Below are 14,719 nucleotides of genomic sequence, written 5' to 3'. Positions count from 1 at the left end.
TAGGAGAAGCTTCCAAGCTAATACTTTATCTCAATGTGGCTCCAATAAAAAAAATAAAAAATTGGACCATGCGACGCAGAGATGGAGGAAAACATAACTGGTTTGTTTGTGTTCCTTTATCCTCGGGAAGATGAAAAGAACTCTGTAAAGTCTGATGTTGTTGGTTCTCTCTGCCGTCAAAATGAAAGTCTCCTCGACTGACAGACACAAAAGGGCTTTTTGAGATTTGTTGCAACTGCAGGAAGCTGCCTCTCCCTCCAAATTTTCCACTTGACAGTGATGGAATGCCTGTCTAATACAATAATGGGTTAGTCTGCACATGGACACACAGAGGCACACCCGTAAACACAACTGGGAGTGTGTTGAAAGACTAGAAGGCTGTCTGACAACATCATTAGTGTGTCTCTGTCTGTGTGTATTATGTCGCCTTTCTTCTTTCTCTTACCTCCTTCGCCCTCTCCCCACGCTTTCCTCCCTGTCTGTCTCTCTTGACAGGAATTGTGGGGAAACAGGTGGAAGAGTATTCACAGAGAACACACATCATACATTCCCTCTGTTATGTCTCAGAAACAGATCAATATGCTGGGGTGGAGATATGCACTGTTACTGTGTGACAATGGGGAGTTTAGATTAATCCCCATGCAGGAGAGAAGTGAATCCAAGTCTGGGGCTCTGCATGTTCAGTAGTTTCCTCACACTTCGTGTTCAAGTGCTATGCCTAACCCCTTTTCGGATGCGGCTGCTGTCGTGTGCTCTGTTACTGTAATTTTTACTCTTAAACCAGACCCTTTCTCCTTAATAGACACAGAAATAAATAGATATTTTGTGTGTGTGTGTGTTGATCCCCCAACAAGGAGTAGTTTTTTTTTCAGCAAATGATGAGAAGTTGTGGCATTTCATTTAGCGCTGATGAATGCACCTGGCTCCAAATGACTCCTCTTGGCTTTATGACAAGTAATAAATAAGGAAGCGATGTGGTTAAAAGTGGGTAAACTTCCAGTTAGTGTGTATGTGTGTGTGTGTGTGTGTTTGCCTGCGTGGCTGCGCTTAATCTAAAGTGAAGATCTACTCTTCGCATCTCTCTCACAAGGATGAGAGACATGGATCGAGAAAAGCAGTTAAAGAGAGGAGTAACACAACAAAAGGTTAACAAAAAAAAAAAAAAAAGACAAAAGAAAAGGGAGGAAGGAGGTAAAATTGTGCTCTTCACTGCTGGGCCTCCTGCCCCCTTCTCTCCATGTGAGAGGGAGGCCTCTGATGAGGTGTTGATTGCCTGTGGGCACGAGTGGTTTCTCCAAACACCGAGAGTGGCCTATCCTCTGATCAGATTCAAGTGTTATAATGGCAAATAGGCCCAGACACTTGACTGTACATTACAGCATCGAGATAGACCTCGAATCGAAGGTTTTCATTTAAGTGGTGTCTTGTGAAAACCTCGAATGAACCCAGCGGTCATTTTGAGAAGAGCAAAAGTGAGAGTGGGAGGCGTTATATCCACACCAGTGGCCTCTCTGTGTCAAAGTACTGCAATCATGTAGGAGATGGAGCAGCATTGGGCCCATGTGATTGTGGTTTGGACCACAACTGGCGGTGTTTTACGCAATAGGGCTGAAATCTGAGCGAATAAAAGAAGGATCATACATATATTACGAGCTAGGCCACAGAGTAGCACTAAAGTGAGAAGTCAGGGTTGAAATAGTAACTTTCTGAATGTGTGGTTTCAGCTAATAAGGCTTATTTTAAAGCAAAACAAATCCTAAGGAATTGTGTCACCTTGACATTTATTTCTTGAGTAGTTGCGCCAATCTTTCAACATTCTCAGGACAAATTTTGTACATTTATGGCGGACACCGTCACGCTTCGACTTCTAGTTTTCAGTAAAATGTCTATGACCGCATGGATTTGCTCCAGATATCAGGATCTCCCAGGATGAACTACAGCTACTTTGGTGGCCCTTCACTCTGAGCTGCAGTTTGTATTAAGTGCTAAAAGGAAAATCTAAACAAAGATGGTGGACCTGGTGAACTGCCTGCGAGCATGTTAGAATTCAGTTCATAGTAAAACGCCAGTGTGTGTGCTTTGTGTCGTCCCTGATTCTGTTGGTCACGCTAATACTGGTAAATGTTTGGCTGAAAGACAATATGACTGCAGTAGATGTTGGATGGATCGGCTCAGACTCTCATCTGCATTGGCATGAACACCACATAAATTTCCTGCTCTCATTGTCAGATCATCTCTCTGAGCACAGACACCCACCTGTCCTCTGTTAAGATTTACAATAGACACAGTCACGGTTCTAAGTGTGTCACACGGAGGGTCCCACTATTTTACAGGCACTCCCACAAGGGTGAGAAATGACAGACAGCACTCCTTTCAGTTGTGTTAGTGCGACCAGAGCCAAACTCTGCTAGCAGTGGAAAAAGGCTCGCTTTGGTTTTATGTGGTTTTTTTTTTGTCTGGCTCTTCTTTGTCTAAACTGCAATTTCTTCTTCTCCTACCTACATGTTATAGATGTAAACTTTTAAGTCTTACAACTGATTCCAAAGATGGAGATTTGTCCTGCACCAATCTGGTGAAAATCAAATTTCAGATTCAATTAAGTAGAGATGATTTAGTTTTTTTGTTTTTTACTGTTTGTTCAAAAATGGCTGCGATGATGATTGGAGTTACGGTTCGCAATCAGATTTGATGTCTCAGTTGTCGAGATAGTGCTTCGTGTATACTGCATGGTTTTTCGGCGGTGGCTGCAATGTAGGCTGATAGACGACAGCTGCACAGTAAGTGTGTAATCATCACCACACATGCACCCACATGCCAAGACTGACAACTGTCTGCAAAGGTGTGGATGCACACACACAGACACATGCGCACACGTTGTCTGTGATGCACATGGCAATGTACATGCACACAGATGAGACATGAATATTTAAGAGGCTTCAGTCTGCATGTGTTCCATATATGTCACCAGCAGTGTCTCAAGAGCTGGTTGAAGGGCAGGGTGCTAATGAGGTGTGTGTGTGTGTGTGTGTGTGGCTCAAAGTGGCCATCTTCATATATCACGTAGTTCCTCCTTGCCAAGAGCGCTGCTTCTGTCAAGTGTGTGTGATGAGCACTCACAAGACCTCTCTGCACATCACTGTCTAATCCGTATATGTGTGCAGGAGCGTGTGCAGAGTGAGACAGAGCAAGAGGAGGGGAAGGGGAAGAAAGACAGGAGAGAGAACATCATGTGTGTCTGCTGTGTTGAGAAAGCGGGTCAGTGGGGTAGGTCAGACCGTCTGTATGTATAGTTTGGTTTGTGTAAATCCTCTTCGAGCAGTTGGGTTATTTCTTCCAGTTGTTTTCAGACCAGTTTGAAAAGAAAAGGATTCTCAGCTCTGTGAGATGAAACGGTCAGTTCAAGTTTTTGTGAGGAGGCAGAAATGCTCAGCCTCATTTGGTGGCTTGTGACAGTGATGAAGGCTCAAACAATCAATGGCGAAAATGATTACATTTCAGCGAATTAACTTTGAACAACGTACCACAGTCTTTGTTAAAATGACACTGATAATGTGATTAGACCCCAAATGACGCTGTATTATTCAAACACTGATCTGAAAGTACACATATTTAAACTGTAAGTGTCATTTCCTGTACGACTGGGGCTAAATGAGAAGCCTCTAAAAGTGAGGACATCTGACCTGTAACAAATATAAAGTCAAACATACTGAACTGCAATAAAGCATCACAATGGCTACTCATCCTGTCAAGATGCAGCCACACGTAAAGGGTTAATGGCACAACTGGCAATGCCTGGCTTTCCGCAACGCTGCATGATGGACAAACAACGCCCCCGGTGGAGTCTGACAGTAGAACACAGCAGTCCATCACCTTGCATCCACCCTCAGTGTGATGGCTGGCACTTGATGTTGCGGGATATCCACACACGCGCACACACACACACACACACACCCGCCCCGGCTTCGAGGCTTCTGGTCCCACTGATGCTAGTGCTTCTGAAGTAAAGTTGAGGAAACAGGAGAGTCACCATCTGGAAAGTAGGACACAGAGCATATAAAGTCTGCTGTGAAGACAATACTTGTTTATAAGCTACTTAACCGAGAGACTTACAACAATAAAGACTTTACTTATAAAGAGATTTGAGTGATTTTAGCTGAATCCTCTTTGCGTCAGAGATCTTTACCATATTATCAGAATCTGTATATAATACACTTCTTAAATGATTTATTAGCTTGGTAAACAGTTTTGGGATCAGTTTATAGCCTCAATCTCCAGTTTCAAGCCTTCTTCAACACCTGATGATCATTTGGGTGTGACAAGGTCAAATCCAGCCCTCACTCCTCCTGTGGTTCCCTCTGTCTTCTAAAAACCAAGACGGCAGCTCACAAACCGTGTTGTTGAGTTTCAACTTTAAAAGCACATCTCTGAGGCACATTGCTGCCCTGGGTGACAAGTTCCTTCTTTAGTATGAGCTGGAGTATCACCTGTATATAAAATGTGTATTTATCCACAAATGAAAATAGTAGTGATCGCAACAAAATAAAGTCTCCAGTCAGTTTTCAGACAGGCCTGGAGTTGATTTGTAAGCCAGATGTCATTATATTGTGAGCGTTTGAGAAAGCAGCTGGATTTCTCCCTTAGTTTGTGGCATGGTGATTGGAGCCTGACTCCTGGGTGGATATAAGACAGAAAAAACCATGCAAGACACCGGCCTCGTCTGCCGAGCTCGGCTCTGCGTCGAGAAGCTTTTCTGTTACACAGCAATCTATAAGTACTTAGCTGCTAAGGAAATTAGCCGCTCCACCGACTGGAGAATGGAGAAATCATTGTGGAGCCCGGTATGCTCCTGTGCGTCTGTGTAATTGTATTTCTAACAAATGTGCTCGCAAAGTAGGGGGCTCCAGACCTTTTCTCCTTCCACTCCTTCCAACTCCTCCTCCTCCCTCTTCTTAACTAAAACCTCCTCACAGCCCCTTAAGAGGCGAGCACGAGCTGGCCGCGCACTGGGGCTACACCAGCACACTGCAGCCAACCTCATTATTGTGTGATTATGCGAAATCAGCAGAGAGGAGCGAGAGAATCAAAGCCGCCACTGGAGATGAGTGAGTTGTAGAGTAAGTGTCCCTGCCCCGCTGGATTGGTCGGGGAAAGATTAGAGAACTCGCACCCAGAGATCAAATTCTCTCTTAGTTTGCCCCACTCCTGGGTGTCAAAATGAGTTTCAGTGATGAGGCAGATGTTGAGGTCTATACTGCGGTTGCTGTCGGGCTATGAGAAGAGCAGGTTTGGATAAGCTTCGAAAATGAGGGAGATCCTGGCTATGATAGCCATAAAGAATTCTGGGAGCCTTGCAGAGAGGAGTGGGCTGAAACACCGTCATTTATATTCAAGGACAGCTGCAGTCAGGGAGTGGGTGTAAAATCAATGCAGGGGCTTTACCTCGTCTCATCCTTACTTTTTGTTCATGCTGAAAAGACGGCTCTGTGCTCGGCCGCCGCAGACATCAGGAGGGGCTGAAATGATGTTTGGGGGAATTGAACGCTGGGATGACAAAATGGCAGGCCGGCGTGCACACATTAATGCAGAAATGGGAGCAAGCAAAGACATACAGACACACACACACACACACATGCAGACACACACGCAGACATCAGTGCTGCGTGAGATAACAAGGCCATGTTGAGGATGACCAGAGGGGTGGAGAGATGGAAAAGGAAAGACAGATGAACGAAAGAAGTAAGAAAGTGGTCATGCTTGGCTTGCTTTTGCCATGTAGCTGCCCTATCTCTCCGCTGCACTGACCTCCCTACATGACCAGCTCCACGCCTTATCAGTGCTTTCCTTGGTCCCTCGCTCCTTCTCCCCCGGTGCCGCACAGAACGTGGCACCGGAAACGTAACAGCAGATATAGTTTGAGTCATAGAGCGGCACTATCAGCTTTGGACACAGAGCCGGCTGGCCCACAGTCATCAAGCAGTTTAAGGTGTGATTTAAAAGCGCGAATTGGTCGATCCCTGGGGCGTATAGAGACGGACATGCTCACACAGACACACAGCACAAACACACACTTTAGTATCCCCTATGAAAACGCACACACAGTTATGAGCTCGCCTAAGTGAAGCCATTAATTGAAGTGGTGCTTGCAGGTAAAGAGCTCATTTATATGCATTTCTTCAGCCTAAAGCCACCAGCAGACACACATGCACAAAAACAGGCACACACACAGTGGCAACAATACTTATTGAAGCTGACGGAGGCCTTATCCGCTTAATCCAAATTTACATACACCACTTCTGTTTGGTGTTGCAACAAAAGCATTAACCCCCTCCTTCTGCAATACAAATAATCTCAACATTAGACTCATTGCCCAAACTGCTCCTCCTGGGGCTTTCTGCGTGGACAGAAGGGCTCAAATGTAGAAATGCTATAAACCAGGAAGAAGAACAACAGCAGAAAAGTCAGTGTGTTTCAATATCAGGTGCACAGGTCCAAGATAAAAGTGATTTGTACAGAAAATGGTTTAATCCTGCTTCTTATTTTTCTCTCCTGAATATGATTTATCTTAGCATTGCTAATGAGCTGATGCACATGGCAGCTTTTCAAGCTGTGACTGAGAAAGACAAGGATTTTTTTTTTATTTTATTTTTTAAATTTCCGGTGAAAACTTTCTGCAAGAAGAACAAAAATCCCACTTCGTCTGGCCCACCTCCCAGCTTGGGTCGAATCCTCTGCAATCCTGCCATCCTCCTCCAAGGTTTCCACTTCTTCATCTCTCTCTTGATGTATACAGTTCAGCTTTTACTTTTCTTTAAACCCTAACATTCTTCAGTAATAGTTCTAGTTTGCTCTTATTGGTTATCTTGGTCTCAGCGCGGCCGTACGAATGATGTGTTACAGCTGTGAAGTTGGGCTTTTATGGCAGGGAAGGTCGCACACTGTCCCAGTCTGTCGTTAAGAAGCGCACAGATCCAGGCATGAATAATTTGGACCCTCTCGCAGACCTCTGTGGGACATGCAGAGGGAGAGGTCCAAAGGGGGGGTGATGCGGCTGAATCAATAGCAATAAGGAGTCTGGCTCCCGTTTGCTTTCAAGATCTACAGCCAAAGGACCCAGTCATCAAAAGTTAATGAGCTATTCAGATCATGCTGTTTCCTCTGCTCTCCACTGAGAAAACTCTGCTGGACCAGGGAGAAAAACCCTCCCACCCACCCAAACACACACACATACACACACACATACACACATACACACACACATACACACAGGCATGTGTGTGTTTATGGGTCTCCTATAGATCTGCGGAGGGAGATTGGCAGCTGTGAAAGAACAAAGCAGGGAAAATGGTTATCATGCGCATGCAGTTGTTCTCGCATTGTGTGGAGCAAATGCTTGACATGGGACATGGGTCGCAACCTCCTTTCTCTGCCCAGTAATGTGAAAACAAAGCTTCTTTTTTTTTTTTTTGAATCCCAGTGTAATGCTATGGGTTAGGCTGCTCAGGCGTTGCAGCAGCCACGCCATTTGGCTCAACTCCTCATTGGTGACCAACAAAAGCGATGCATTACAATATTTTTTGCCACCTATCTCTATCTTATTTGTTATTTCTTTTTCTCCGATTCAGTCGCAGTCTTCATTTCTTTAAGAGTTGATAATAATAATAATCAACCATGGCAGTGAACATTTTTCAAATTGCCGTTTTATTCCTCCTGTCATCTTGTTCCTTGTTAAGGTGGACAGTTTTAGCTCTGAAGCAGGTTGTTGTGATTCATTGTTCATTAGTCTGATTATTGCCTGTTTCACTCCTTCAGAGACTTCTTCCTTCTTCCCTCCTCTCCTTGTTGCTTCATTCTACCTCGCCTCCTTTCCTCCTTATTATTTTCCACCTCCCCTCTTCTGCTAATGATGCCTGAAGCAGACCAGGCAACATGTCACCGCGGACTCCTGCCTGCTTCCCTGGATGGCTGTTTCCCTGGCCACTGGCCTTGTTAAAGGGATGGCACACAACTGTGGCAGAGGTTGATGTTATTACCATCTAAATCCTCAGCAGAACATTGGGAGAAAGGTGGCGATTTCTTACTGCTGGGACAACAAAAATGAACAGCATTGATGTGAAGAAAGAAGGAGAGTATCATTAAGATTTAATCTTTTTCCCACTGTGGCCATTTTGAAGACTCAAGGAACGAAAAACAACCCAATAGACTTATAAAATATATATAACTCAAAGCGACCAGCAATTCCCATCCCATATGTAATGCATGTTCAATACCCCTGCTGTGGGAATAAGGTGTAATGTATCGCAAACTTTTTCTGGGGATGCTGTTGTCATTTTTCTGTCCACCACTGAAAAAGAGGAGAGCATTGATTTGATTTGTTTTTTTTCTTTTTCTGAAGGACATGCCCAGTGGGCCATGTTTCATCAGTTGTGTACTCCACAGGTTCACATTAACCTCCAGCTCACTTTGAAATACTCCTAAACCCCAAGGTGCTCAAACCTCACCAGCTGCGATTAATTGGTCAACCTCGATGTTGTACTGTCGCTTGCAAGCCTGCAGATCTTTTTTTCTCTTATTGTTTTTTGGCTCTCCCCACCCCCAGCCTCACCCCAGCCGTCTGTCAGCTTTGACGCCTCGCTTTTTTCCCACAAAAAACCAAATCCCGCAGCTTGAGAATCAGGGATTCAGGGAATAGAGACAAGGGAGGGTGTGGGGGTGAACTTTAGCTTACTGTCAGACTTTACAACCTGTCAGCGTTAAACCTCTGAGTAGGCATACTGATCACTGATCGCTGCATGATTTACTCTTTGTTGTCAGACTGAAACTGCGCATTTGCAAACAAATGGAGTTTATCTTCCACTTAGACTCCATTGGCCCAAAGATAAGGATAACACATTGTATCTTAAAGTAACAGAAGGAAAGCTGCGAGCAAGAGAAGACGGCAGTCCCTAAGAGGACAGAGAGCGAGATGTCAATCAAACTGAGAGGTCTAACCAGCCAAAGTAAGTGGAAACATTCGCATGACTGATCCCCAGCTCTTCAGCTGCTTCGTCATTTAGTCACAAACAGCGATTTCTGGTCGAATTCGCTGTCCACTCCAGCCTCCCGAAGAAAAGAACAAACCCTCTGCAAGATGGAGCCACTGGGGATATTCATCGGTCACTGATGAGCGCTCTCCGCAAGACTGGAGCAACAGCAGCTGAATTATTGAACACCAGAGCGTCCCCAAGGTGAGACGCTGCGCAGAGAGTCTTCAGTCTGTGCCTCTGACAAAAGGAAAAGAGACGGCTTGATGAAACATGGTGGGATGCTTACAAACTATCCGTCACAGCTCCTCCTTGGTCACACGGGCAGAATTGGATTTCCGGCCGGGAGCAGGGAGGCGTGTGTGTGTGTGTGTGTGTGTGTGATTGAGCAATACTTCAATAAGATTCAGAGGGATGGTTTCCAGAGTTTTATAAACAGTCATGAATTTATTTTTTTCTTCAAAACATATGGCAAGTGTAATCATATGCCCTCTGTGTGTGTGTGTGTGTGTGTGTGTGTGTGTGTGTGTGTATTTCCATGTGTCTGTGTCACCTGCGTCCGAATTAATGCATACATACATGATGTGAGTAAGTTATGCATCTGAACCCACAAGCTCATGCCTGACCCAGAGCACCAGTAGTAATACCATCAGAGCTCTCCCACTGAGCACCTGTTTTATTACATTACATACGCCTGATCCTCAAGCTGCATATGAAACCTGATAACAACCTTTGATTTACCTGCCAAAGAGACCAGCTTTGGGGCGGATCTTGTAGGAAAGAACTGGAGCCACTGAAATCGTTTTCTAAATCTGCAGGCTAATGGCGCTGGTGAAGAGCAATATCATATCAGATACCGAGGGCTTGTTGTTGAGGCTGAATTCTTATCACACGTACGAGACGGAGAATGGTGATTAGAGTTCAGCAGGCCAGATTAAAGCCATATACGCCAAAAAGCATACATTTTTCCACACAGTTAACCAAAAGTTATGTTTCCTGCTGCGAGAAGACACTGATCGCTGCCGTTTATAGCAAACAAGGTACACTTGCAACATTAACAGCCTAGAAAATGTTTCTGGTAATGGGAAAACGAGGAAGCAGCACAAATTAGGCACTGATTATAGGACTGAGACCCTCTTAGTAATCACATTTGAAATGCAGAAAAGACTTTAGCAAATTGCTTCTGCACCGTCTTCTAAACATTAGACCCATATTCTTTCAAATCTCCTTATTTTGCATGAGGTTAGTACCAATTCCACCGCTTGAATATACCTCGCCGACACACATAGACGTCCTCCAGTGCACACAGAAACAACACAAGCACACACCTACTCACACATGGAAGCGTATTCGATGTATCCCATGTGGGCCGTTGCATCAGCAGCAGGGCCCGTGACTGTTGTCAAGGTGTGTAACATCCCTGTAGCCTCAGCAGGTTTAACCAGCCCCCTCCGCCTGTGTGTACAATGCAAAATGCCTCGCTACCCAGCCAGCTGCTCTCCACAGGTGTTTACCACAGATAGAGGATACTGGGAGGGAGAAAGGGAAACAAACACAGGCAGACCTTTCTTACCTGAATGAGTATGTCTCAGTGGAGTTTAGTGTTCTCTGTTAGACTTCCTACTCTCTGCAAGGCCCCTAAACCCCTACCAGGCTCGGCCAACAGCTGGGTTAGAAATTGTCTGACAACCATCATCACCATCGTTATCATGACCCAGGAGACCTGGCAACTAACACATCATGTGAAAAAAGTCTTTTTGAATCAGCAGTTTGGAGGAAAAGAAAACAGTTTGGTGAGGAAGATTCACTCAAAGTCACAGCAGGGCAGCAGCTTACTCAACCTGAAATCACCTCCAAGTGGGGGATTTCTCAGAAATATCGTAAAGAGAGAGAAAAAAACAAAGAAGCTTTTTATTTCTCTGGAAGTGATGCAAAGTAGAGAATCATATTTGCTCCATCAACTCCCATTTAAGATCACCGTGATCTACAGGAAGCGCTCCGGCAGAGGAGAAAGAAAAAGAACAAGGCAGGAAAAATTGATGGAGAAAGACACAGAGCCAGAACAGGAGCTCGCCAGCAAATGGTCAAAATGAGGCCGCTGCTCGCTGAATTGTTAATAAACCCTCTCAGAGACCCTGATGACTGTGATTGATTGGTGCTGGCCTGTAACAATATGAGCCTCTCTAGCGCACTCAAACTCATTTACCTTTCACCAGTTCTGCCTTTTTATTTCTTCTTTGTCCAACCGCCCTCGCAAATCTTTCATGTATTGTCTCTCAATATTAGACAGCCAATCAGGATTCCTTAAACAACATTCATCACCGTATCTCATGAAGAGGAGTCACAGTTGTGATGCGTGTGCCTGGGATCGTTATCAGTGTCTGTTTGTGCTGCTGTGTGGAAGATAACCATCGCTATGTGTGTGTGCGTGTGTGTGGATATGCATGTGATTGTGCAAAGTGTTCATGTTTGTGCTCTTGTTTGTGATAGCAATCGCCCAAAGTGTGCATTTCTTTTTATTTGTGTGTGTTCTGTGTGTGTTACACCACAAACAGGCAGGCAAATATCTTTGCTGGCCCTTCTCCCCTGTTCAGATATTGTTTCTCATCTCGTTGACTTCACTGAAGCCTTCAGATTGTGCCGTGACAAGCGCCGATCATCTCGGCATCCTGACGCCAGACATGATGCTCCTGCAGCCGCTGTCGAGATCTTATTAAGCGTGGGGGGGAGGAGGAGAGGAAGAAGCAGTGTAGAATGAAAATGAGAAGCTGAACAGACTTCAACGTCAGCACCATAGGAAAACAGGTGGCAGAGGAGAGTGAGTGTAATGAAACAAAATAAAACAAATAAAACCGGGAGGTCAGTTTGACTCGAGATTGCTGGGTGACACTTCCACCTTCCAAGAGAAATAGAGAACAACATGCAACATGCAGGCTAATGTGTTGTCAAGGCGGAGGCGACAAGCCCCAGACAGAAGATAAGATAGGAAGCATTGTGAATTCGGTTGCCGGGGAGCTTCGTGAAATAATCTATGCATGCCTGAGATGGGAGCGGAAGGGCCAAACATTATTCAAATGTAGGTGAGGAAATGAAAACAGTCAGTAAGCAAAGCTGAAGGTGTATCCTTCTGTAATATAGTCTTGATTTATTCCACACGAGCTGGAAAGTGACTGAGAAAAGGCCCATTTGTTAGCGTCCCTTTTGCTTAATGCATGTGCTTCACGAGCCTCTGCCCCCCACCCCCCACTGCTGCCTTTCCCCCTTCCTGCCTGTTATCCCCCGGCTCTCAGGTGCACTGAAGCCGAGGCCAATCTGTCGCCTCGCCCTCCACTTCATCCCCTATCTTCACTCTTTCTTCTCTCCTCCAGCTCTGATCACTCCTCCATCTCACCCCCCCCCCCATTCACTCACACCTTGCTATCTCATTTCTTTCTCCGTCTCTCTCTTTAAAATGCCTGTTGCTGATCCGTCAGGCTTGCTCCTGGAGTATGTTCCCACTCGTTTCTCATAGTGAGTAAAGTCTTTCTCAGAGAAGGCAGCAGCGGTGCTGGCAAAGTAACATCTACTCCACTAGGGTACCAAGCCAGTTATTAATTACTCCCCGATTCCTCAGCTGTTCTGTGTCTGTGGAGAGAAGTAATTACGTCTCTGCCCGTTTCTCCCCCTCGTCGGCATCAAAAATGACGCGATAACCAGAAACCCAAATTACTCCTGCTGATGAGACAATCACTGAGCAAGCCGCAGATTTTTCAGCCCCACTGTGCTTCACCCGTCGAGGTAATGGCACCTCGATTTGGTTTGGGATGTCTCCCCCGATGCATTCGCCATTTGAGCATTTCCAATTTCCACCTCGCAAAACACTAGATGATGGGGAGGGCAGATAGACAGAATGAATTAAATGAGGTTTTTTTCCTCTCTTCCTCAGTTTTTTTTTTTGCTCTCAATAAGAGAGGGCAATCATGAGGTGGTTCCAGCCCCAATCAGCATTTTGCAGCTGGAGAGGCGCTGTGATGGAAGAGGGACATTAGCACCGGATCCTCATCTGCCACACAAGACAGTGGGAAGGAAAAGGTGGAAAAAACAATTAGGGATTTTTTTTTTCTTTAAAAAGAGAGCAAAGCCAAAAGAGTGATAAACGGCTGTCCACACAGGTATATTTAGCATATATTTGTGTGTCTTCTGGTGTAATTTGAAATATGATAAAGTCCTAAATTTTTTTTTTTTTTTTCCCCCCTCAAAGTGAAGAATCTACCAGCGCGGTTAATAATTTGAACCCATTCCTGAAACTTGTCGAACAAGCCCCTATCAATGATAAAACACTCCACGTTTCGAAAGAATAACGCTGTTGTGGCCCAACAAGAGGCAAAAACTTTCCAAAATAGATTTTCTGAAACTCCTGACTCCTCTGTAGGAGCTCTGTGTCAGGTCCAATCGAGACATCTCCAAATACATCTCCCCCCCTCTCCCTGCTTCCCTCCTCTGCTGTCAAACTGCAGTTTAAATGGAGCAGAGGAACCAGCAGGCCAGCTCTGTTCGCTATATTGTATTTCAGTAGCTGTCAAGTGCTTATTGATTGGCTGCGGTGGATTAGGATGGCTACATTGCTGCAGATTGTGCGAGCGTGCAATGTGTATATACACACACACACACACACACACACACACACACACATATATATATATATATATATATATATATATATATATATATATATATGTATATGTAAGGGTTTGTGTGTGTGCGTAGAACTACCGTTTCACCGGGGGTCCCTGCACTGACAGGAAGCCCCTCTCAAATCAAACCACCTAATCCACAGCTCTCTTACTTTATCTCTTTCCACGTCTTCGTCTCTGGGCCCTAATAGTCTTTTTACAGCCACTGGCTAATGCTGCTATGGGGGAATGTAACAGGGCCATAACGAGACAATCCCATCCCATATGCAGAGGATATGAGGGAGAATTTGTCTGCTTCAACAGTGACAAGAGCAATCTGTACAGTGGGGCAGTTCCAATGAAGAGCTATCGAGAGAGAGAGGAAAAAGAAAAAAACTCGGTGTATTCAGGATTATGGTGTAGGAGCCCATTGAAAATCTAATGGACTAGTCACATCAAATAGACTTGGTGGGAGCATGCTCAGATGAGTACACGAATGCCTCCGTGCACACGTGCTCACGCACAGAAAGAGAAGCCATTACCACCACGGGTTGGGCCATTACTCTCTGTCCAGTATGCCAGTTTGTGTGTGTGTGTGTGAGCCCATAACGTTTCCATTCCCAGAGGGATCTCAGTACAGTACGGCCGCCCTAAATAATTACCACAGGCCCCTTTATATAAGAGCAGGAGAAGGTAATAATGAGTCCTGCAATATTGCATTGTCCATGCTACACTGATACAAAGAGAGTGAAGAAGATCCCTTGGAAACATGTCAGGGGTAATTTCTTTCCTGCAATGAAAACATGTACCGTAATTAACATTAAAATGACTGGTGTACTATCATAGGCTCCATCTGCCTCTTGGACAAACATTGAGTCTCTCTTCTCCTAATTGAAGTAATCGTGGATCATGGTTGGAATATAAGGTTTAACAGGTGATGGGCTCCAGGGCTGAGGAGTGAGACTCTATAACCTCATGTAAACATCCTCGGGCTCACCTGAACTTTGGACTTCCTTTACAATCTTTCCTAGATTTTGTGTTCGACTG

General features: G+C 45.0%; 1 protein-coding gene across 2 annotated transcripts in view; it reads left to right on the top strand.

Moving 5' to 3' along the window:
- LOC115051426 (Krueppel-like factor 7) overlaps positions 1-14,719 on the top strand; it is a 77,109-nt gene that overhangs the window by 21,150 nt on the left and 41,240 nt on the right. The window lies entirely within an intron of this gene.

Source organism: Echeneis naucrates, chromosome 2, assembly GCF_900963305.1.
Source record: "Echeneis naucrates chromosome 2, fEcheNa1.1, whole genome shotgun sequence".
In the NCBI taxonomy this organism is placed as follows: domain Eukaryota; kingdom Metazoa; phylum Chordata; class Actinopteri; order Carangiformes; family Echeneidae; genus Echeneis; species Echeneis naucrates.
This window is presented reverse-complemented; position numbering and strand designations above follow the sequence as displayed.